At 43.7% G+C, this 26,607-nt stretch overlaps 1 gene segment (V, D, J or C); it reads right to left on the bottom strand.

The window, feature by feature from the left end:
* LOC113094510 (Ig heavy chain V region 5A-like) overlaps positions 1-26,607 on the bottom strand; it is a 35,105-nt gene that overhangs the window by 8,292 nt on the left and 206 nt on the right.

Raw genomic sequence — 26,607 nt, 5'->3', positions numbered from 1 at the left:
GTCAGTGTTGTTTTTACGGTGGCCGAGACAGCTCAACACACTGCATCATAAGAAAACACATGCAAATTGAAAAAACATCAGCAAGTGAAGAAAACATCTTCATCAGTTTGACAACACAAGTGTTGCAAATCCTCACAACACACGCATAAACGAAACGATCTGTAAATCATCACAACACATGCATTTAGCGAAGCGCGCTGCAAATCATCACAACACATGCATAACGAAACGCGCTGCAAATCATCACAACACATGCATATAACGAAACGCGCTGCAAATCATCACAACACATGCATATAGCGAAACGCGCTGCAAATCATCACAACACATGCATATAGCGAAAAGCACTGCAAATCATCACAACACATGCATATAACGAAACGCGCTGCAAATAATGAAACGCTGCAAATCATCACAACACATGCATACAACGAAACGCGCTGCAAATACTTCACAACATATATAAATTAAGAAACGCTACAAATCCTCACAGCACATACACATTAAGAAACAATTAATGAAGCATTGCAAATTTATTTTCATTAACCTCGAAATTATATTTAGATGAGGATATTAAAGTTAAAACCATTTTAAGATACGTTTTACATTTTATCATGTAATTATTCAGCACGTTTAGTTTATGCATGTGCTGTGATGATTTGGAGCGCGTTTCGTTATATTCAGGTGTTGTGATGATTTGCAGCACGTTGTTGTCTTTGTGTCACTTGTCCTTGCTTTGCACAGTAATACACGGCTGAGTCTTCTGCTGTCAGGCCTGATAGTTTCAGATACACCATACTCTTTAAATTATCTCTGGTGATTTCAGTTCGACCTTTGAAGGATTCAGAGTAGCCATAGCCACTGTTGTAACTGCTATAAACACATCCACTCCACATGTAACACCATCAGCAGCACAAAAATTCTAAACAGACATTTAGGGTTGTTTTGATTTGTATTTAGAGTCATAAGGTGCAATCATGAATTAAAGGCCAAACTATTAATTTAAATATTAAATATTTTGCCAGTGTGAGTGATGAAAAATCTATTAATTATATTCTGAATATGTATTTTTTTTTTTATTTACTGTTATATGCCTTATAAAGAATTATCTGTAAATGGGACACAAATTAACAAAAACTATTTAATGGATTTTATCTATCTATCTATCTATCTATCTATCTATCTATCTATCTATCTATCTATCTATCTATCTATCTATCTATCTATCTATCATAAACCTTATTTTTATATCTGTTTTATTTTGATTGTTGATTAAATATTATACTATAAATATATTATGTACTCTTAAATATACTCTTATTTGTATTATGATGATGTTCTTGTACAGGGAGTCTGTTGGCGTCTGTCAATTCACCATTACACTCTTGGTGCTTTTGCCAAAATAACATGGATGGTTTGGCACAACACCATGGTTAACAAATGCTTAAACACAGCATGACAGAAATGAAGACCTAATGTTCCAAACATTAAAGGTACAATTTGTAAGATATTTACAGTAAAATATCCAAAAACCACTAGGCTAGTGTTATATTGTCACGTTTATGAACTTTCTGTTTCCTTTTTTGGTCTTCCTGTTCTTGTTTTGGTTAAGTGATTGATGCACCGGTTTCCAGTTCCCTCATCACCTCCTGAGTGTTTAAATACCCGGTCTGTTCAGTTCTCCCTCGTCCGTGATTAAATGTATTAGAACCTAACCTGAATGTTAATGTTTGAATGTTGATATGTTAATGCTGAATGTAATCTTATATATTGTCTGTATTCTCCTTCGTCATCAGTAAACTCCTTATTTGTTCCAGATACTCATCTCGCACTTTGTTTTTACGTTTAGCACTACCATAATTTGTAACATATATATTTTGTCCAGCTGATTACTAACAATACCTCTAATGTTTTCAACTACTTGTACATCATGAGAAAATTCCCATTTTAAACAGTGACACGGGGCAGTGCAGTCACCTGTCAATGACGTTAGTTACCCTTTGTTACCGCCTTTACTGACGTAGAAACCACATGACAACAGTGTCGTGGACAAATGTGAAAGTAGCTTCACGACAAACTTCAACTATAAGGGTGAAAATAGAACTTTAATCAAATTAAAAAATAATAATAATAAATTGAATTATTAACAAATTACAATTGTATCTCTCAACATTTACCTATGGCTATAACTTTATTATGACTCTAATTTATTTTATAGTCTCAAGCATTCAGAAATCATACAAAAGGAAATTAAGAAGTTTTACTATGATAAACGTACTCGGTTACGAACGTAACCTCGGTTCCCTGAGATACGGAACGAGTACTGCGTATGGGGAAAAGCTCCTTTTTTCCTCGATACTGAAGCCTTTTTTCAATAACGCAGTGCAACTGCACTGCCATTGGTTTAATCTGTAAACTTTTTTAAACCAATGACAGCGCTGCGTAGCTGCGCGAGCCTGTGGCGATGCAGCGCGCCAAAGCCCGCCAGAATGGGCGGGGCGAATGGCTATATAAGCAGGCAATCGCCAGAGGAAATCAGGTCATACGACTGAAGCGACGACACTGAACCCGCAGCCTCGTGGCACGGCATATAACGCAGTACTCGTTCCGTATCTCAGGGAACCGAGGTTACGTTCGTAACCGAGTACGTTCCCTTTCGATACTTCACTCATACTGCGTATGGGGAACGAATTCAACCGCGCCGTGCCACGGTAGGGAACGACAAGACTTAACTTGAACACCCTGGGGTCCAGAGGATAAGTGAGAGGGCCGGAGCCATCGAACCCTTGACGCTACACTGCTGAGAGGGAGCTAGCTCCCTGGAGGTGGTATGATGACAGAGTCTGCTAGAGGCTGTCGTATCAAACCGAAAGAACCCGAGCATGCAAGGTCGGGATATCCAAGTTATAGAACCTGACAAAAGTGGACGGCGAGGACCAGCCGGCCGCCTCACAGATGTCCTTGATAGAGACACCACTAGACCAGGCCCATGAAGAGGCCATCCCTCTAGTAGAGTGGGCTCTAACTCCTATGGGGCACTCAAGGCCCATAGAGGAGTAACATAGAGCGATAGCTTCAACTATCCAACGCGAGAGGCGTTGCTTTGAGACCGAAGACCCTTTGGTGCGGTCACCAAAGCAGACAAAAAGCTGGTCAGATTGCCTGAACGGCTGAGACCGCTCAATGTAAATTCTCAAAGCCCTCACTGGGCAGAGTAAATCCAGCTCCCGCTCACCTGACAACGGAGGCAGAGCTGAGAGGGAAATTACCTGTGCTCTGAATGGCGTCGAGAGCACTTTAGGTACGTAGCCATGCCTGGGTTTTAAAATGACCTTAGAGTCATTGGGCCCAAACTCAAGGCATGCAGGGCTCACCGAGAGGGCCTGCAAATCGCCAACACGCTTGACCGATGCTAGAGCAAGTAGCAGAGCGGTTTTGAGCGTTAGGGGCCGAAGGTCAGCTGACCGCAGCGGTTCAAAGGGAGGTCCTTTGAGTGCTCCAAGGACCGTGTGAAGGTCCCAAGTGGGAACGGTAAGAGGGCGTGGGGGCTTCAACCGCCTAGCACCTCTCAGGAAATGCACAATGAGGCTGTGTCGACCCACTGATTGGCCAGCAATAGGAGCATGAAATGCTGCAATGGCTGCTACGTACACTTTGAGTGTGGAAGGGGTGAGACCCTTTTCTAGACGCTCCTGGAGAAATGACAGTATTGGAGATACATCACACTCAACAGGGTCTTTGTTTTGTGCTAAGCACCAGTCAACAAAGACTGACCATTTTTGGGCATAGAGGCGTCTTGTAGACGGGGCTCTTGCCTGAGCAATGGTGTGTAGTACGTCCCCGGGGAGGCTCAGAGGCTCCCATCGAGGGACCATACATGCAGAGCCCAGAGTTCTGGCTGTGGATGCCAGATTGTCCTGTTCGCCTGAGAGAGGAGGTCCCGCCTCAGGGGGATCGGCCATGGGGCTTTCATGGAAAGCCTGAAAAGCTCCGAGGACCAAACTTGGGTCCTCCAGAGTGGGGCCACTAGGAGGACTCTGTGTCTGTCTTCCCTGACTCGTCTGATGACCTGAGGGATCAGAGCAATCGGGGGGAAAGCATAAAGAAGGAGGCTGGGCCAGTTGTGGGCCAGTGCATCTGTTTCCTTTGAAAAATAAGTTGGGCAATGAGAGTTGCTTTCTGAGGCGAAGAGGTCGACCTCTGCCTTCCCGAAAATCTCCCAGATTTTGAGAACTGTCTGGGGATGGAGCATCCACTCGTCCGAGGGGACATTGCTCCGTGAAAGCATGTCTGCTCCCAGATTCGTTTTGCCAGGTATGTGTGTCGCCTTGAGCGATCGCAACCTGGGTAATGCCCATTCCAAGAGGCGCTTTGCCAGTGCGCAGAGGCGGCTGGACGAAAGGCCGCCTCGGTGATTTATGTAGGACACCACTGTCATGCTGTCCGACTGGACTAGGATGTGGCGCCCTTCCAAGATTGCCTGAAAGGATTGAAGGGCTCGTTCCACTGCCAGCATCTCGAGGCAGTTGATATGAAGATGGCTTTCTTCGTGCGACCACGAGCCGAAGGCTGGTCTGCCCTCGCACAGAGCACCCCAACCCAGGTTGGACGCATCTGTTGAGAGTACCGTCCTTCTGGAAACCGCCTGTAGGGGTACTCCACGACTGAACCAAACAGGGTTCATCCAAGGCTCCAGGGCTGCTAGACAGGCCTGGTTGACCCTGATGCGAAAGCGGCCGTGCCGCCAAGCATGAGGTGGGACCCGGAGTTTCAGCCAGTACTGCAAGGGCCGCATTCGTAGGAGGCCGAGCTGTAAAACTGGGGAGGCGGAAGCCATCAGCCCTAGCATCCTCTGAAAGAACTTCAGAGGGAAACAGGCTTTGTTCTTGACAGAGGCCGCGAGCTGCTGAAGTACAAGAGCGCGCTCTGGTGATATGACCGCCCTCATATTGACGGAGTCGAAAACTGCTCCCAGGAACGTAATACGTTGGCTGGGGAGCAGTGAGCTCTTGGCGAAATTGACCCTGAGTCCTAGGCACTGTAAGTGGCTCAGGAGCATGGATCTGTTGTGGTCTAGCTCGGTTCGTGACTGGGCTAGAATGAGCCAGTCGTCGAGATAGTTCAGAATGCGAATTCCCATCTGTCTCAGAGGGGAGAGCGCCTCGTTCATGCACTTCGTGAAAGTGCGGGGAGCTAGAGACAGCCCAAAGGGAAGGACTGTATATTGGTAAGCCACACCCTCGAACGCGAACCTCAAGAATCGTCTGTGATGGGGGGCTATCTGGATGTGAAAGTAAGCATCTTTCAGGTCCAGCGAGAAGAACCAGTCCTCGGGGCAAATCTGCGTGAGGATCTGCTTCAGTGTCAACATCTTGAACTTCCGTTTCATGAGAGAAAGGTTCAGATGTCTGAGGTCTAAGATGGGTCTGAGACCGCCATCTTTCTTGGGGACAAGGAAATAACGGCTGTAGAACCCCGACCCGCTGTCTGAGGGAGGAACTATCTCTATGGCTCCCTTCCTTAACAGCGTCATCACTTCGGTGCGGAGGACCTGAGCATCGTCCGGCTCTACCGAGGTGGGAATCACTCCGCGAAAACGCGGGGGTCTTCGGGCGAACTGCAGTGAGTATCCGTGTTTTATTATCCCCAACACCCACTTGGACACTCCGGGGATGGCCTGCCAGGCCTCGGCCCGCGTGACAAGGGGCTGGATAGTGTCGGATGGCAGACCGCTGATCAGGGGCCTGAACACCGACGAGTGTGGAAGAGGAAAAGTGCTCTCTTTTTGAAAATGTGAAATATTTATTGTGTTCGCCATAACAATGGCGCTTTGCGTGGACGCAACAACAGTGGGCCCAGGTCGCACAGCAGACAGGCGAGAGAGCTTCTGGGGTGGTCCGGCCGCAGCGGGACTTTGCCCCTTCCTCTTTCTTCCCCAACGATCAGGAGGATTTAGAGGGCGTCGGGTCCAGCACAATCCTTTGCCGGGGGCCCTGACGTCTAGGCGGTTTAGCGCGCCTAGTGGGGCGAGCTGGGTGCTGCTCCTTAGGGGGTGCCGCCTGGGGGGTAGAAGGGGCAGGTTTGCTCTGGTGCTGAGTCGGCGCAGTCCTGGGGCGACTCGGGGCAGAGGTGGAGCGCTTGGGCAGGAAGTGTCGCATGGCTTGGGACGACTTCTGTGCTGCAGTGAAGCGTTCTGTAAACCCTTCTACCGCTGGTCCGAAGAGGCCGCATGGAGAGACTGGGGCATCGAGAAAGGCCACTTTGTCGCTCTCCTTAATCTCTGTTAGGTTGAGCCAGAGGTGGCGCTCCAGCACAACCAGGTTGGCCATGGATCGTCCGATGGCCTGGGCCGTGGCTTTCGTGGCGCGCAGAGCCAAATCAGTGGCGCTGCGGAGGTCACGGAAAGCAGGTTCACTACAGCTAGACTCATCCAGGGAACGGAGAAGCTTTGCCTGGAACACCTGCAATATGGCCATGGTGTGCAGAGATGAAGCGGCTTGGCCCGCAGAAGTGTAGGCCCTGCCAGCCATGGCAGAGGTCGTCCTGCATGGCTTGGAAGGAAGGGCTCTCTTATTTTTCCACCCCACAGCCGCGGGGGGACAGAGGTGAGCAGCCACGGCCTCATCCAGGGGCGGCAATTGCTCATAGCCCTTCTCCTGAGAGCCATCTACTGAGCTGAGAGCTGCAGAGGAAGTGCGTAGGCGGGCCGAGTAGGGGGCGCGCCACGACTTTGTCAGCTCGTCATGAACCTCAGGGAAGAATGGGGCAGGTCGCTGGCGGGGGGCCTGGCGGCGTCCTGGCAGGTACCACTCGTCCAGCCTGCTGCGTGTCGGCTCTTCAGGGGGGGGCCCACTCCAAATGGAGTTCCTCAACGGCCTTGGAGAGGATGCGGAGAAGCTCGGCATCCATCCCAGCTCTGGCGTCGATGGGCTCCAGTGACGGCAGGTGGGCGGGGTCAGAATCGCCGGCCCAGTCCTCCGTTTCAGAAGCCGCGAGTGACATGGAGTCGTCAAGCGGCTCGTCCTCCGATCCGCCAAAAGAGACGAGGTCGCTCGCTTCAGCCGAGGGACGCTGCTCTGGGCGTGAGAAGAGGACAGGGGACGGCTCTCTCATTGGAGAGGGTGAGGCACGCGGGCGCTGAGCCGGCGTGAGCTCACCCAAATCCGGGCGCTGGGCCCCTCTTCCCCGCTGTCTTTTCCTGGCCGGCTCGCGGGAGGAAAAAGACGGGAGGGCGCGAGGGGCGGGATTACTTTCATTAAAGAAAGCAATCCGCGAGCGCAGAGAGGCGAGACTCATGCTTTCACAAAAGCAGCATGAAGTCTCAGTGAGTGCAGCCTCAGCATGGGGTTTACCCAGGCAGAAAACACACTCACCATGGCCGTCGTCCTCATGCAGAGGGGCTCTGCATGTGCCACAGCTGTGGCGCGGCATGGCCGTCGCCGTTAAAACGGCGTTAGAAACGCTCTTTTAGAGCGGTGAAAACCGCTGGAAAAAGCTCTTTTAGGATCGCCGGATGGCGGCAGGAGATCGCTGAGAAGCGGCCGGAAGCGGGAAGCGGGCGGCCCGAGATCGGCGCTGAGAGCGGCTGTCTGCGAGTACGCCGGCGCTGCAGGCGGTCGGCGGTCTCAGCTGGTCCGCTGCGGTGCCTCTTCGACGGCGAGAGCTCGTTCCAGGCGAAGGCGTTCAGCAGAGATCCAACGAAGTGAAGTCGTCGCTGAAGGAGTAAGATCTGATTTCCTCTGGCGATTGCCTGCTTATATAGCCATTCGCCCCGCCCATTCTGGCGGGCTTTGGCGCGCTGCATCGCCACAGGCTCGCGCAGCTACGCAGCGCTGTCATTGGTTTAAAAAAGTTTACAGATTAAACCAATGGCAGTGCAGTTGCACTGCGTTATTGAAAAAAGGCTTCAGTATCGAGGAAAAAAGGAGCTTTTCCCCATACGCAGTATGAGTGAAGTATCGAAAGGGAACCATGGTTTAGTTTTGTAAGTGTTGTGATATGCACGTTTTTTTTTTTTTGTTGAGGAAATTATAAAGGCTGTGTCATCTATAGCAAAAAGGTGCCCAAAAATGAAAGATTAAGTCAATTTTTGAATTAAATGTTTGGCCAGTAGCCTAAACAAGGATTTGATTGTACTGTAAGTAATCAGCAATATGTGTCATTTGGCTTCCTGTGCAGGCATTTGTAATAACATGTACATAAATTGTTTATTTTGTATTACATTATGTATTTTAACAGTGTTATTATTAACCAATCATTATTGCCTCATGGTTTTTTTTTTATATAATGCATTTTAAGTAATTTTAAAGGCTATTGATGGCTTAGGTCAGTTTTATAGCAACAACAAAAACAACAACAGCAAAAATATTGCAGTACATTAATACTTCTTTGTAAATTATTATTTGAAGTAACAAAACCATGGTTAATTTGCAGTTACCATGGCTACAAGAATGATGATTTGTGGTGTTACAGTTTTTCTCAGTCGCTTTGGTACATTTCTCGAATCATTCTTGACATTTGCAAAACAGTAAGTGCATTTCTCAAAACAACTTGTGCAAATAGCAAAACAACATGGATTACCTGCTTAATCCTTGGCTCATCTCTCAAAAATAAATATCTGTGTCAATGAACAAACATGTCAGTGCCATCAGAATGACAAGTCCTTGTGTCATAGTTTATGGATAATACAGTCAAATTGCTTAGTCATGTTGTCAATATAACAGTGTACCCTGGAGGGATGTTCTGATGTAAACTACTTACAGTTTTTCTCAGTCACTTCGGTGCATTTCTCAAATCAGAAATGAAATTCTCAAAACTACTTGTACAACCTCCACATCATCTATTCCCCCCTTCCTCAAATCTTGCCCTGGAGGTCCAATGCACTGCCGAGTTTAGCTCCAACCCTGATCAAAGTCACCTGTTTGCGATTTTCGAATGTTCCAAAAGACATTGATTGGCATTGATTAGCCTGCTCAGGTGTGTTTGATTAGGGTTAGAGCTAAACTCTGCAGGAAAGTGGATCTCGAGGTCCAGATTTGAGGATCCCTGATCTACTCATTTATACACATCATAAAACCAGTTTCTCATTCTTTTGAACAAGTTGCGATTGCTTTTGTACATACATGCAATTGATTATGCACATTTATCTGCGGTTTCCTACATTATCAGTTGCTAAAAGTCATGTTGCTCAAAATGTATTATATAGCTGTATATGTGCAATAGCCTTACCCCCTCAAAACATCTAGTCTTTAGTGCATTGTATAAGTCATTAAATGCAAAATGGTTAATTGTCATAAACTGCCAAGCTTTTTAATTTGTATTAATTTAACACTTTTTATTTTTATTTTTACACATTATTATTAGACTTTTTGTAAATTTGGCATGAATTGTGCAAGTGAATCGTGACTAATGAAGAGAATGTAGATGATAAACCAATGATAAACCATTTCTCTGAAATAGCTCTCAGGAATCTTCAGTTGGAAAGCTTATATTGTATAGACAGAGGACAACACAAGAGTTACAAATTCTGACAATGGACTTATTTTTTATCTTCATCTTTGTGCCCATATTTCTTTTTCCTTTTCTATATGACATTGTAAAGGTGTGTTAAAGCATGTTATAAAAACATGTGTTCCTCTAGCTCAATTGGTAGAGCACTAGGTTGGGGGTTCGAATCCCCGGGAAACACATGATAGGTAAAAATTGATAGCCTGAATGCACTGTAAGTCGCTTTGGATAAAAGCGTCTGCTAAATGCATGAATTTAATTTATAAATTTAATTTAATTTAAAGGTTTTTTTTTTTATTATTATGAACTTCATGTGGGAAAAGTATAAAAACAGGCACACAATGTTTTACCACATTATAGGAGCATGACATACTTACCCATAATTCTGATTTAATGTCAGTAAGGGTCTAATGAAGGATTGACAGTAATATATTTTAGCTTAGTAGCAGAAATATAATGCATTTTTATAGTTTATAGACTCTTGGGCTATGAAAAATAAATATTACAAACTTAGTGTCAGGTCTGGCTGAGTGTCTGTGTTTCTGGAAGAGACAATGAACATTTTAAATCTACTTCAGTATGTCACTTCTGTCATACAACCATCCAACAGAGCCGCCTGTCTTGCCCAGTGAACACAACTCAGAAAAGGTGATTTAATGGCAAAAATATATATTTTACACATATTAAAGGGGGGGTGAAATGCTATTTCATGCATACTGAGTTTTTTACACTGTTAAAGTGTAATTGGATTCCCATGCTAAACATGGACAAAGTTTCAAAAATTAAGTTGTATGTTTGAAGGAGTATTTTTGGAACAGAAATACTCCTTCAAACGTACAACTTAATTTTTTAAACTTTGTCCGGTTTGTCACAAGTTTCGGAAAGTTTTTTTCGAGTATGGCTCTGTGTGACGTTAGATGGAGCGGAATTTCCTTATATGGGTCCTAAGGGCACTTCTGCCGGAAGAGCGCGCGCTCCCGTATAGCAGAGCACTGAGAGCACAACAGACATTCACTGATCAGAGCGAGAGCGTCGCGAAATGTCACAGAAGTGTGTTTTTGGTTGCCAGGGCAAGACAACCCTGCACAGATTACCAAAAAAAAAAAAACTGCATTAAGGGACCAGTGGATGGAGTTTATTTTTACAGAGCATCAACGGAGTTGTGCAAGTGTTTTTGTTTGTTCCCTGCATTTCGAAGATCCTTGTTTTACAAACAAGGCCCAGTTTGACCCCGGATTTGCGCATCGTTTATTTCTTAAGGATAATGCAGTCCCAACGAAAAAGGGTCACGATCGTGTGTTGGAACCACAGGCGGTGAGTAAAACTGCTTCAAATATCTCTGTGTTGTTAACTTTGGTATCGGCGCGTAAGCACATCAAGTAAACAACATGCGATGTTGTCATCAAACTGCACTTTCCACATGTACAGCTTAAAAAAAAAAAAAAAAGACGACAAAGTGGACCTTAGTCATTTTCCAAAACCGCTAAGCAAATATAAACAGTTTAAGTACATACCACATAGAGACGTCATTGCTGATGCTGCTCTTGTTAAATTTCAGCCTCTGGATCTGATTCTGGATCATAAATATACGCTGAATCTGACTGTTAGCCATGGTTTGTTTTGTATGATGGTTTTTTCCTCACGGTAATGTCACAGCTTCCAAACGCTCTCAACGCAAAAGCTTACTGGCGCTCGTGATTCTTTAGCTCCGCCCACACGTCACGCCTCCAGCCTGTCGTGTTTTTCCGGGAAAAATCGGTACAGACTATCTTTCTCTTATGAATATAATAAAACTAAAGACTTTTTGGAGTTATGAAGGATGCAGTACTACTCTATAGGTACTCAAGATTAACAGGATATTGAGTGAAAACGAGCATTTCAGCCCCCCTTTAATGGCAGTAATAATTTTATATGTTAAAGGGGTGTTTTATAACAAATGTCTGTTTGAGCTCTTTAAGGGACAGTGAACTGTAAACATCAAATTCAGTCATAATTTACTCACCCTCACATGCTTGTAAAAATATATGTATATATGTACAGTATGTATGTATTTTTCTACAGTTTTTTGCCCATATAATAAAAGTCAGTATATCAAAAACAACAATGGATATCACTGGCCTAATTAAACAAAATGATAAGCCATTATGACCAAATATTTTGTTTAAATTTCAAACCTGTATGACTTTATTATAATAAATCTTTATTACTAAAGATGATTATATGTTACAGATAGCAGACATGTTATTATATCTGAAAACCATGAAAATATACCCAAAACTTCCTTTCCAAACCTTCAAACATTATTTGAGTTTTGTTATAAAACACCTCACAGGTTTTGTTGTAGCTATTCTGTGGCTTTTCTGCTTATTGGCCCTAATGTAAGTCTCCTACTCTTTCAGCTTTGTGTAAGTCATGTATAAAAATACACAGGATGTGTTTATTAGATTGTATGAGCAATATGTGGTACCATCCACCTGTCACTAAACCCGAGGAATAATTCTGTTCATTAAAGTCGGGCAATGGAAGATTTTCAAATTGAATTTCCAGAATTTGATGTTCCAGAAATTGAAATTCCAGAAACAGAAGTTCGAGAAGGGAACTTTGGGGATGTGGAGATAGAAATGAAGGCATAGAAGATGAAGAATCCGACAATAAAAGACAATCACGTCCAAAAGCTGCAAATCCAAAACACCAAATCCAACACAATCACCAAATGAAGCAAAACCATCAAATCCAGCACAATTGCCAAATGAAGCATAAACGCCAAGGTCCTCGCAAAGTCCAAGTAAAAGTGAAAGACTACTTACGCCTCTCTGTGTTCACCACTAAATTATGCAACTGCCTGTTTCTGGGTACAGCTGCATTGATATGCTCCTTGAAGGTAAGGAATTTGACTCAGAATCTGACTTTTCAATTCAAAGAGCCATATTTTGGGCATATATTATCATCAAATGGCAATTTAATACCATCAAAAAAAAGTTAGTTTGCCTTTTGGTATTCACAGGCAATTAACAGGAAGTGTAAAAGAGATGTCAAAGGAGCAAAGAAATTCAGCCGCTGTGCTCTGGCTGCCAATATTTGTGTCATCATCACAACCATCATCACCATTATTGTTGTTGCTGTTGTTACTGTAATTTTTAAGAATGGATCTGGTAATTATAACCATACACTCACCTATAGGATTATTAGGAACACCTGTTCAATTTCTCATTAATGCAATTATCTAATCATCCAATCACATGGCAGTTGCTTCACTGCATTTAGGTGTGTGGTCCTGGTCAAGACAATCTCCTGAACTCCAAACTGAATGTCAGAATGGGAAAGAAAGGTGATTTAAGCAATTTTGAGCGTGGCATGGTTGTTGGTGCCAGACGGGCCAGTCTGAGTATTTCACAATCTGCTCATTTACTGGGATTTTCACTCACAACCATTTCTAGGGTTTACAAAGAATGGTGTGAAAAGGGAAAAACATCCAGTATGCGGCAGTCCTGTGGGTGAAAATGCCTTGTTGATGCTAGAGGTCAGAGGAGAATGGGCCGACTGATTCAAGCTGATAGAAGAGCAACTTTGACTGAAATAACCACTCGTTACAACCGAGGTATGCAGCAAAGCATTTGTGAAGCCACAACACGCACAACCTTGAGGCGGATGGGCTACAACAGCAGAAGAGCCTCATCTCCACTCTACAATTTACATGAGCTCACCAAAATTGGACAGTTGAAGACTGGAAAAAATGTTGCCTGGTCTGATGAGTCTCGATTTCTGTTGAGACATTCAGATGGTAGAGTCAGAATTTGAGAACATTCATAAACAGAATGAGAACATGGATCCATCATGCCTTGTTACCACTGTGCAGGCTGGTGGTGGTGGTGTAATGGTGTGGGGGATTTTTTTTTGGCACACTTTAGGCCCTTTAGCAGAGATGTATAGTAACGAAGTAGAACTACTTCACTACTGTACTTAAGTACTAAAAGGCGGTATCTGTACTTTACTGGAGTATTATTTTTTTCTCCTACTTCCACTTTTCCCTCGGTACATATTTTCGCTGAGTTTAATACTTTTACTCCGATATTTTTTTTATGTGCTGCATCGTTACTCGTTACAATTATAATAATGTTACGAATCATTCCATTACAAACCACTGCCAGAACTGTAGATGGCAGGTTTGATGAAGCTGGCACATCATTGAGCGAATCAAGCGATTAAGAAGACTGCGCGTGCTGACTGAACTGCTGTGAAGAGAGAGATGAACACCGAGCCGAGCCAGATAATGACTCGTTCACGAGTCAAGAAACGGTTGCATCGGTTCTCGGATGACCAACGTTAGTTCTTTCTGACAGTTCGATTCAATAAACCAGTTGAAGAAAACAGTTCACCGATTCTTTTGCGCTCGACGCAATGGCGTCATTGGCGTTGACTGCACCTGGGCTCATGACATTAACACAGAATTAGTTCAGAATCAATCACCAAAAGAATCAGTTCAGTTCAGACGCTCTGTGTGTCGGTTTGCTTCACGCTAAATCACACATGCGCAGTATCATCAGCTCCTCGGTTCACGAATCAGACGCGTCTGACAGAAACGGCTCTTCACTCGTGAATGAGTCAGTCGTTCGTTCTCTGGCTCGGCTCGGTGTTCATCACAGCAGTTCAGTCAATGTACTGTTTGAGTAAATGAATTACTCCTGGATATTGGTTTGTTTTAACTCTGAGGGAGTGTCAGACACATTAAACAAGTTAACAGCTTAATTCATCTGTGGATTAATGCGTATTGGAGACGCGAACCGTTCAAAACGATTCAGTTCGATTTGGTGGACTGTTTCAAAAAGATCCGGTTACATCGAATGATTCGTTCGCGAACCAGATATCACAAACTGCTTTGTTTTTAACTGTCTTACAACAGACACGGAAGAGAAGACAATGCTGAATAAAGTTGTAGTTTTTGCTATTTTTGGACCAAAATGTATTTTCGATGCTTCAAAAAATTCTAAATGACCCTCTGATGTCTAATGGGTTTGAAACAACATGAGGGTAAGTTATTATTGACAGAATTTTGCAAATTGGGCTAACTAACCCTAGTAACCGTTTTTTGTTTACAAGAAGTTACAGTCAAAGGAATTGTGATTGTCCTTTAGGTTAATCATTTGAAATAGTAAAAACAATATATTCAAACTTTTGACTACTTTCTTTAATAGCTACATAACACAATACTTCTACTTTTACTTTCAGTACTTGAGTAGTAAATTTTAAAATAGACTACTTGCAATACTTAAGTACAAAAAATGTTGAATACTTTAGTACTTCTACTTAAGTGTGGTGCTTAAAGAGCACTTCTACTTCTACTCAAGTCACTTTTTTGATAGAGCACTTGTACTTTTACTCAAGTATGGGTCTCTAGTACTTTATACATCTCTGCCCTTTAGTGCCAATTGGGCATCGTTTAAATGCCACGGTCTACCTGAGCATTGTTTCTGACCATGTCCATTCTTTTATGACCACCATGTACCCATCCTCTGATGGCTACTTCCAGCAGGATAATGCACCATGTCACAAAGCTTGAATCATTTAAAATTGTTGAATCGATGCTACGTAGAATTAAGGCAGTTCTGAAGGCGAGAGGGGGTCAAACACAGTATTAGTATGGTGTTCCTAATAATCCTTTAGGTGAGTGTATATGTTATTTCATTTAAATGTTCATATCCAGCCATTACAATGAAACATCGGAATCAGAATTAGCTTTATTCGCCAGGTGTGCGCAAACACACAATGCATTTGTGTTTTTTTTTTTTTATGGTGACATCAACACCAAAACTTGTAGCTCTGGCTGTATGAAAGGCTATATGATGCAATCTTCAATTGTCTTCATTAGTTTTGTGTCTTTTTTTCTTTTATTGTTACTGATTCTGCCCTCGTGTCCTTGATTTTCCTCTAGTCTTGAGGCAGGATCATGACAGGCCTGTGTTTTGTGTACAAGAACAAGGCCTTGTCTTTGGGCCATGTGCTTCTGTTGTCTCGTTTCCTTGTCCCGCCCCCTTGTTATCCTAGTTTGGTCATTATTGCTTTACCTGTTTCACCTGTTATGTTATGATTAGTCTCCCTATTTCTATCCCCTTGTGTTCACTGTCCTGTGCGGTTCATTGTTACATTGTTGCACTTTGAAGAAGACGTTGTGAAATCGGTGATTGTTTGTCTGTACTAAGAGTTCCTGTGTTAAGAGTCTTTTGTTTATCGTGTCTTCCTAGTCTTGTTAAATTATCTGTCTTTGCCCTAGTCGTGGTTTTCCCCTTTTTCCCTATAATAAACCCTGTGTGTCGTGCATCCTGTCTGCGCCTGAGTTCATCCCAACCCTCCACGTGACAACTGTTTAATGCTTCTTATTAAACATTGTATTCAACTGTACATATTTGTGACTTCATTGGATGTTTGTTAATGAGAACTATACTGACATTTATCTTTACACACTATTACATCTGTGAACATAACATAGAGGCAGAGGCAAGCCAAGGCTCATTTTGAAAGGGGGATATTTATTAAAGAGTTACTTAAGAGTTAATAGAGAGGAAAAATCAGTTTAGTTTTCCATTAGTTGCCAGCAAAAGTCCCACAACAGCTTCCACCATCACGTCAGCATTTATTCCACTCAGCTCATAAGGAACACAGGCGTATGAAATCAGCACCTAATAAATGAAGATAAAATAACAAAAACTCTCGGCCATAGGGCAGCCATATCAGTACAAGCCATTACTTGTGAACAGAAATAAAATTACATCCACATGTAACACACACATATATTATATTATACTCTTTGAAGCTACAAGCTACAGAATGAATTTACTTTTGTGTTGAACAAGCACTAGACTTCAGATCAACAGCACATCCTGAAAAAGGGACCTTATTGGGGAAGTCGTGGCCTAATGGTTAGAGGGTTGGACTCCCAATCGAAGGGTTGTGAGTTCTAGTCTCGGGCCGGACGGAATTGTGGGTGGGGGGAGTGCATGCACAGTTCTCTCTCCACCTTCAATAGCACGACTTAGGTGCCCTTGAGCAAGGCATCGAACCCCCAACTGCTCCCCGGGCGCCGCAACATAAATGGCTGCCCACTGCTCCGGGTGTGTGCTCACAGTGTGTGTGTGTTCACTGCTCTGTGTGTATGCATTTCGGATGGGTTAAATGCAGAGCACAAATTCTGAGTATGGGTCACCATACTTGGCTGAATGTCACTTCACATTTCACATGTGTGCATTATGTTGTATGTACAGACATAAAGTTTATTTGTTTTCATTTCATGAAGGAGCAAAATTAATAAACTATGTATTTGAGTGTTTGTGAAATAAAAATGAAGCATATAAATGAATCTTGATTGTGAACAGAGTGTCTCATTAAGTTTTGAGAAGTTAAAAAACAAAGTATTCTGACTGTATGTGTCACTGTGTAGTTTCTTTGATTGTGTGTCACTATATATATATATATATATATATATATATATATATATATATATATATATATGTGTGTGTGTGTGTGTGTGTGTGTGTGTGTGTGTGTGTTTGTGTGTGTGTGTGTATACTGCAACGTACTGAAACATAAGAGAACTGCAGTTTTAAAGTAAAAGTGTGTCTACCAGTTTTTGTATCATTGCCACATACATGTACGTTAGTATCACTGTGAGTCCTCTTCTGTCAGTCCAGACAGTTTCAGATACATCATGCTTTTTGAATCATCTCTGGTGATTTTAACCCTCTCCTTAAACGATTCTGCCTTATGTCCACTTCGAGAACTGTAGGCCACACTCATCTACAGCAGTGCGTTTCCAGGTTGTTGTCTGACCCAGTGCATGTCATAGCCTCTGAGAGTAAATCTTGATCCTCTACAAGAAAGTCTTAAAGTTTCTCCAGGCTTTACCTCTGATACAGAAGAAATGGACTCCAAATTCTGACCTTTCATTCCTATTGAAAAATAAAATAGAAATAAGTACAGAACATCAGGTAGAGTGAATATTTACTGTTTCACATTATGACACACACTTGCAAAGGCCAGTAAAAACAGAAGGTAAAGCAGGTTGTTGCACATCTTTGATTCAGTGAAGTGAACTCATATGAGATCCAGTGGAGAAGAACTGATCACATATATGTTCGACAAATGAAGGGTGGTGACGTCATACTTATAGAAAAAAAAGGAAAAAGACAAAATGGATGTTTCAAAATATACAAACAGGCTAATTTGTTCAATTATATCAATACCGGCAATATGTACAGTTAAAATCAAGTTGTCTATTGGAGAGTTATTCTATTTACATTCTAAATATACATTTATGAATAATAGCAACATGATTTCTCATGGTCTATTTTTATTTATACTACGGGGCAGTTTAATGCTTGAAACTGATTTGCTGAGGTGTGCAATTATTTTTCTGGGAAACGCACGGTGAACATCGTTTCAGGCAGCTCTCTTGACCGCATTACAGTTCCACATCACTTTGCATAGTTAACAGTAATAACAGTCTCGCAGTTTGCACAAAAAGGTGTTGTCAGCACTGCCTTGACGATTCATCAGTTAGCAATAAAAGGCTACACGTGACATTTCTCACTAGCGAGGTAATAACATCGCTGTTTAGAGACGCTGCAGCAGTTCCCTTTCATAGGTCACTTCGATGCTACGGTGACGTCACCACGTATGGGAACACCTTGGGTGTGACGAATGTCTGAAGCCCTATACCATCCCGCCAATCCTATTGGCCAACTAGCGCTTGGCACCGCCCCACGCATGCGTACGCATATATACCTGGTGCCACGCGCCATTTCACTCAGATTTCATTCCTTCAGTAAATGAAGCGAATCTTCTGTGCCCTAAATATTCATCTCGCGTTCTCCAGCGATTCTTCGAGCAGTCTACTACTCTCCGCGGACGCGATGAGTTTCAGGAAATGCAAGGAGCCGTATACCAGGTACATCGTGAAGATGGACACTCATGACAGGTGCGTAGTTTGCCTAGGTTTGCACCACGCACAGGCGGCGCTTAGCGGCCTTTCTTCCTGTCCCCATTGTGATGGCCTGCGGCTCAGAACACTGCGCTTGAGGGTAGATGTATTTACTGATGTTGCCCCCGTGTCTAACCCCGCCATGTCACTTCTGCGACTGCCGAGGCACCGCACGAGGTGATAGCTTGGGGTGACACATGCGACATGGAATTCGAGGAAAGCTCAGCGCTGGATTATTCTCCACTTTGCTCGCTCTCCCCTACCCTGGTGCAGAGTAAAACTTTTATCGAGCCTGTCATCTTTTCCAATGAGGATTTATGGCCCACGCCGGAGGCATGTAGTGCCATCTCCTTCGGTTGTGGACACCATGATGACGACGTTTTATCCACCACGGCCTCAGGGTCTGAGGACTTCGCGGCCGACACTAGTCCTCTCCCTCCTAGCGGACAGGAGAGGATGTGGTTTCTCGTGCGGTGGGTAAATTGGGGCTTGAGTGGGAGGTTGAGAAGGCCGAGGCCCAGCCTTCTTCTAAGCTGGACGACCGTTTTCTAACTAGGCAGACACCTGCACAGCCCCGGAGGCCTTTACCTTTTTTCCCGGACCTCCACCAGGAGGTTTCGATGTCCTGGAAACAGCTGTTCTCGGCACGGATTACAAACGCTGCGACTGCGGATTTCGCCACCATTTCCGACATGGCGAACCATGGCTATGCAGCAATACCCCCGGTGGAAGAGACCCTCGCCGAACACCTCGCTCCTAATTCGGCCGTGGCGTGGAAGTCTCGCCCCCTTCTTCCCTCTAAGGCATGTCGAGTCACGTCCAGTTTAGTTGGGAAATCCTACATGGCCGCTGGCCAGGCGGCTGCTTCGCTCCACTCGATGGCAGTCCTTCAGGCCTACCAAGCGGAGCTATTAAAGGATTTAGACGAAGGGGAAGGTATCACACCCGAGGCGGTAAAGGAATTCTGCTACGTGCTACCAAACATACCGCTCGTGCAGTGGGCCATTCTATGGCCGGTTTGATCACGGTTGAGCGCCACCTATGGCTTAATCTCACCGACATCAAGGAAAAGGACAAATCCTTTCTCATGGATGCCCTTGTTTCCAAGGATGGTTTGTTCGGAGAGGCTGTCACTTCAGTGGTGGAAAAATTCAGGGCAGCGAAACAGCAATCAGCCGCTTTCCGCCAGCTGATTCCCCGCAGACCCAGAGAGGTTGAACGCCGACAGGTGCCCGCGCATTCTTGCTCAACCTCTTCTCAACACCAGCGAGCAGCCTCTCGGGAGGAGCCTTCACCTATGGCGCCCCCTCGCAAAGAGTGGGTCCCTAAGGTTTTTCCACCGGCTCAACAACGTCAGCGTAAGAGGTTGAACCTGAGTTCAACGGCTAATGCCTCTCGTTCTCGGGCACCGAATAGCAGCTCCTGATCTTTTCGCTGCTTGCTAGGGACTGTGCCCTCCGCTAGAGAGCGCTGTTGGACCGCTTTCGTGCATCCAACACTCTCACTGCAGTCCCCATGCTCAAACTCTGACTGTCTCGCCGCAAACAGCGCCTCGAACAGCATTGGATCGAGCTGTAACGCCAAACGCTCAGACACTCTGCGCAATCCAGCCTTCAGAATTCGAGGGGTGATGCAAGGGTCCTGCACAGATATGGCCCGGTTATGACGGCTCGCACAGCCGCCGCTTTTTCGCTAGCGGCAGAGCCCGATGTTCAATCTGTTTGCCTAATTCCTGCCGTGAACACGTTTCAGAATTATGCACAACGAGATGCAACGACTCTTACGCATACACTTCCCCTGTGCACGGATGCCACGAGTTTTCCGTGCCCGGACGTTTTAACGTGTGTGACAGCGTTGCGGGAAACGGACATTTTGAGAACGCTAATATTGTTACGGGCCGCGTGAGAACGCTTGCCCGGCATTTCTAGATGGGTGTTTTGCACAATTTGTCACGGATACACCATTCAGTTTCGGAGAGGCCCACCCCCTTTCTGCGGAATTTTTTCCATGGTGGTGAAACCGATGGACATAGCGGTGCTGCAACAGGAGATGTCGGCTCTGCTGAACAAAGGAGCTATAGAGCAAGTACACCCCTCTCAGATGGAGTCAGGGTTTTACAGCCGTTATTTTTTGGTACCAAAAAAAAAGACGGCGGATTACGACCCATTCTGAATTTACGCCGTCTGAATCTTGCACTCAGGCCGAGCAAATTCGAGATGTTGACGGTAAAGTCTATTTTGTCTCAGATTCAACCAAACGACTGGTTTGTCACGATCGATCTGAAGGATGCATACTTTCATATTCAGATCATCAAGAGACACAGGAAGTTCCTCAGATTCGCTTTAGAGGGCAAAGCGTATCAGTACCGCATTCTTCCCTTTGGCTTAGCGCTAGCTCCCCGTACTTTCTCAAAATGCATGGAAGCAGCTCTGGCCCCGTTGCGGCTCCAGGGGGTCCGTGTTTTGAACTATTTGGACGATTGGCTGGTGTTAGCACAATCGCAGATTCAAGCACACTCTCATCGGGATCTTGTGCTGAGTCATTTAAACAGCCTGGGCTTACGCACGAATTTCCAGAAAAGTGTTTTAATCCCCTCTCAACGGATAAACTTTCTGGGAATAGACTTGGACTCTCACGCGATGACAGCAAAGCTTTCTCTCCCACGCGCTCAGTCGATTGCGTCATGCGTGCGGCGCTTCAAAGCGGGTCGCGCAGTGACAGTGAGATTGTGCCTCAGACTTTTAGGTCTAATGGCAGCGGCTCTTCCCGTAATTCGTCTGGGATTACTTCACATGCGCCCTTTTCAGTGGTGGACGAAAAGACGAAAATATTTCACCCCAATTGTCTTCCGCATCGAACGATCTCGGTGACATGGAGGTGTGTGATGTCGTTAAAACCATGGATGTCAACCGAATTTCTCCTAACCGGGGTTCGGCTGGGGATCTGTGCTTCCCGAGAAACGGTCACGACGGATGCATCTTTGACCAGTTGGGGAGCTGTTTGTCAGGGGCGCCCAGCCCACGGAGTGTGGACAGCGACACAACGCAGTTGGCACATAAACAGATTGGAATTACTGGCGGTTTTTCTGGCTCTCCAGTATTTCTCGAGTCTGCTGATCGGCCGTCATGTACTGATCAGATCGGACAACATAGCGGTTGTGTCATACCTGAATCATCAGGGAGGATTACGCTCTCGCCCCCTGTGCAGGCTGGCGAGACATATTCTTCTTTGGTCTCACAACAAATTTCTGTCGATCCGGGCTGTTCATATCCCTGGACGATTGAACTTCGGAGCGGATTTGCTATCCAGACAGACTCTGGAGCAAGGGGAATGGAGATTGCACCCACAAACGGTGAATCTCCTATGGCAGATTTTCAGAGAAACGAAAGTGGATTTATTTGCGTCGAACACGACATTGCCCGCTATGGTTCTCCCTATGCCCTCCATCCCCCCTGGGCTTGGATGCGTTAGCTCACAACTGGCACAGGACCAGTTTGTCTCCGTTTCCCCCAATTCGTCTGATCCCAGCGGTATTATGCAGAATACAGCTGGACAGAGTGGAACAGCTGCTGCTGGTGGCTCCGCGGTGGCACACACAGCCGTGGTTTGCGGATCTGATCATTCTGTTAGCGGGCTCTCCATGGGAGATTCCCCTCAGACAGGATTTATTATCGCGAGCACGGGGACTGATTTGGCATCCGAGGCAAGATCTATGGAATCTGTGGGCGTGGCCTCTGAGCGGAGTGAGTTAATATGTCCCGGTCTTTCTGCTGAAACTACCGAGACTATACTGAATTCTAGAGCAGCTTCTATGAGACGCTTATATGCTTTCAAGTGGAGACTGTTTACAGCCTGGTGTGGAAATCGTAATGTGGATCCAGTTTACTGCCCAGTGGCTTCAGTACTGGAGTTCCTTCAGGACCATTTTTCAGATGGAGTGACACCAGCCACCTTAAAGGTTTACGTGGCAGCCATTTCAGCTTACCACGAATATATAGATGGTGCCTCAGTGGGCCGTCATCCACTGGTTTCTTGTTTCATACAGGGTGCGCGACAGCTGAGTCCTTTCCGTCCTGTGCGAGTTCCTTCATGGGATTTATCCATTGTGTTGCATGGTTTATCAGGGCAACCGTTTGAGCCCTTGGAAACTGTACCAGATAAAATCCTGACTTTGAAGACACTTCTTCTTATGGCTTTATCCTCCCTCAAGAGAGTTGGGGATTTACAGGCTCTCTCTGTCTCACCGTCATGCATGGAGTTTGCACTGGACTCTGTGAAAGTGTTATTGCGACCAAGGCCTAATTATATCCCTAAGGTTGCATCTAATCCCTTTCACTTTCAGCAGGTGGTCCTGGAGGCTTTATCCCCTGCTGTGGCGGAGTCTGGAGATCTAAGTCTTTGCCCTGTGAGAGCTTTAAAGACTTATGTGGATCGTACTGCCCCATGGCATGAGTCTGACCATCTGTTTGTCTGTTTTGGACACAAGAATAAAGGCCATGCGGTTACAAAACACTTATGCGGCACGCGGGCTCGCTTCGCCCTTAGGAGTTAAAGTGGTAACACTTTAGAATAAGGTTCCATTAGTTAATGTTAGTTAACTACTTTCGTTAACATGAACTAAGCAAGAACAATCCTTCTACAGCATTTATAAGTCTTAGTTCATGTTAATTTCAACATTTACTAATGCATTATTTAAATCAAAAGTTGTGCTTGTTAACATTAGTTAATGCACTGTGAATTACCATGAACTAACAATGAATAACTGTATTTTCTTTAACTAACATTAACGAAGATGAATAAATACAGTAATAAATGTATTATTCATTGTTTGTTCATGTTAATTAATACATTAACTAACATTAACTAATGGAACCTTATTCTAAAGTGTTACCGTTAAAGCTCATTCCACAAGAGCAGTGGCTTCTTCTCAAGCTTTTCTCAGTGGATCTTCTATGGATGATATTTGTGCTGCGGCAAGTTGGTCCTCACCGAGCACATTTATCAAGTCTTACAGTCTGGATTTGAGGATGGCTCCTGGCTCCCGGGTTCTCTCCGCTTGAGCAGATGCTTCCTTGGATCCCAGCTATCAGGTACGTCAGGCGTTATGGTATAGCGTTCCCATACGTGGTGACGTCACCGCAGCATCGAAGTGACCTATGAAAGGGAACTTCTCGGTTACATATGTAAGATTAATAATGTAGACTTATCTTTAGATTAGTAGACTATTATATAATTTCAAAAGACTACATCTATCTGTCTTTAAATATATGCAGTTGATGTTGTGGTACAAACCTAAACGTTAATCAGATATGAATTAAATGATTTATGCATTCATCAAATTTTATAGTATTATAATTACTGAACTACGAAACTACTAACTATGACAATACCAACCTTTATAACTTGGTAGACAGTAAAAGTTTTCTGAAGAGATGTTGTGTTCAGTGAGAACAGCTGCTCCTCAACAGGCACTGAACAGACACTTTAATACAGATTACTGATATTATTGTAGTAAAAGAGATTCATTTTGATTTTTTTTTTCATAGTCATGAGCTTCATAAGAATAAATCAGTAAGTAAACAATACAATGATGACAGTATCTGTAATAATATCTAGATTGTCTGAAATATTTTAAAACCATAAAAATAGACTTTACTATCATGAAATAATGAAAAATAATTATATTTTATATCTGGAAAGAAAGTGCATTAATGTTTGAGTCATTTTATTAATATTTAATGAGCATTTATCAGTATTTAATCTGCATCTGAACTGAATCAGTAATTAGAACTGATAGCATAAAGCTGTTTATTTGTGTGCCGAGTGTTAGAGTAGTTTTTGAACAAGACAGTAGCTGCTCTGTGTCACTGTGACCATCTGGCGCAGTAATACACAGATGTGTCCTCAGTCTGCATATTCTGTCCTTGAAGAGTCACTGTGTTGATGGAAGAATCTCTGGTGACTTGAAATCTACTTTTCAGTTTATCACTGTAATATGTGCTACCATCACTACATATCAGCCCAACCCATTCCAGAGCTTTTCCTGCAGGCTGCCGAATGAAGCCAGTGCAGTAGCTGCTGTCAGACACTGTATATCCAGAGAGTTTACAGGACAGTGTCAAAACCTGACCAGGACTTAAGACCATAGAATCAGTCTGGGTCAGTTCAACACAGTGGACACCTGATGGGGGAAAATATGGTCTTGTTAGATATATGACAACATTATGTATAACCATGAGTATTTTTATTATGAATTATCTATAGAAGTTGCAAAGACTTACGAGAAACAGCTGCCAGCAACAGCAACAACCAGAGAGATGAAGAGATCATGGTTTGAGACGAGTGAGAACAAGCTGCTTCTCTTCATCTTAAAACTCAAATAAAGAGGAGGAGGGATAATATTTGCATACAATTCTGCATATGCAACCCAGTAAATGAGTATCTACATTTTTTTCTTTCAGAAGACAGCATTGACCTCTGTGACATTAACAATATAACACATTTAAATCAACTTGATTTTTTTTTTTCTTATATATTCTCTTAAGGTCATTCATGGCATATGTATCAGCAATCATGACATTTAAATAGCTTATATTCTAGGTAAATATAGGTAAATATTGGCCAGCATATCATCCTCTAGGATAAGATGTCTTTGGTCTGTTTCTTTGGCTCAGAGTTGTCTTGTGCTGCAGCGCCATCTGCTGTTACTGTTGTTATTATTTTATTATATTTAATCTCATTATCCTCCCTGGCCTGTTTTTGTACAGCTCAGTGCTGTTCTGCATCATTGTGTGTATCCTGCACAGTAATATACAGCTGTGTCTTCTGTTGTCAGACCAGAGAGTTTCAGGTACACCATGCTGTTTGAATTGTCTCTAGTGATCTCTATTCGTCCCTCTACACTTTTAGCATACACTGTTTTACTGGCGTCATACCAGATAACCCCCATCCAGATGAATGTTTGTCCTGCTGACAGTATGATCCAGTGCATGCCGTACTGTCCAAAATCAAATCCAGATCCTTTACACGAGAGATTCAGAGTTTCTCCAGGCTTTTTGGTGACAGGACTTGATGGGATGGACTCCAAGCTCTGGCCGTTAACACCTAAAACAAAAATATATAATGGCCTGTCAGCATTATCATATATACAGTACATCTATTAATCTATTAATGAAATCTGAAGCCAGAATTAAATATTATTACATAGACAAACAGACTGTCTATACATACTAGTAAAACACATCAGGAGAAAAAATAAGAATGAAATGTCTGCCATTTCAAATGATGCAGGAAGGTCAACTTCTACAATCTCATTGAACACTGCTGGTAGAAATACTGTATGTCATATCATTTACATGTGGTCGAGCTTTAAAATGTATAAAATGTGTCACTGTTGAAAAATATAGTATATAATAATATTAACGTCACGTCATAATATTAAATTACCATAATATTTTGTAATTTAATTTCCATTTAAAGAATTATCTTTTTTTCTTCTTCTTCTTCTTCTTCTTCTTCTTTTTTATATTGTATCTGAAAAAAAGTAATATTGTGTCTTTGGCTATACTGTTAAATAACAAGATGACCTATACATCTTATCTTCCACATACTGTAAAGAACTAGCAAATAGCAAAGGTGAAGTTGTGGTGTTGGTGAAGTACTGCAAAAATTGATGAGTGTTGAGTTTCACTGGTTTCTTTATTTCGGTGCAAATTATTTTTAGTGATTACACTTTGGAAAATGATCAGAAAAACTTAATTCGTCATATGATTATGGTGTTTTTGTACAGGGAGTCTATTGGCATCTGTCACTGTGTACGTCTGGCACAATAATACACAGCTGTGTCTTCAGCTCGCATATTCTTTCCTTGCAGTGTTATTGTGTTACTGGAAGTGTCTCTGCTGATACTGAACTTGCTTTTCAGGGAATCCTTGCAGTACAAGTCTCCATCACTCCAGATGACTCCAATCCACTCCAGAGCTTTTCCTGCAGGTTGACGAATCCATGCTGTTTCCTCACTTGTAACTGAATATGAGACTTTACAGTTGATAGTGAGAGTGGCATCAGGACGGACAGTCAGAGACTCGGGCTGAGTGAGTTCATATGAATCAATACATGTATAAAATCAA

The sequence above is a fragment of the Carassius auratus genome, unplaced genomic scaffold (assembly GCF_003368295.1).
Source record: "Carassius auratus strain Wakin unplaced genomic scaffold, ASM336829v1 scaf_tig00215399, whole genome shotgun sequence".
Classification (NCBI taxonomy): Eukaryota; Metazoa; Chordata; class Actinopteri; order Cypriniformes; family Cyprinidae; genus Carassius; species Carassius auratus.
Note: the sequence above shows the minus strand (reverse complement) of the source record. Positions and strands in the feature narration are given on the sequence as shown.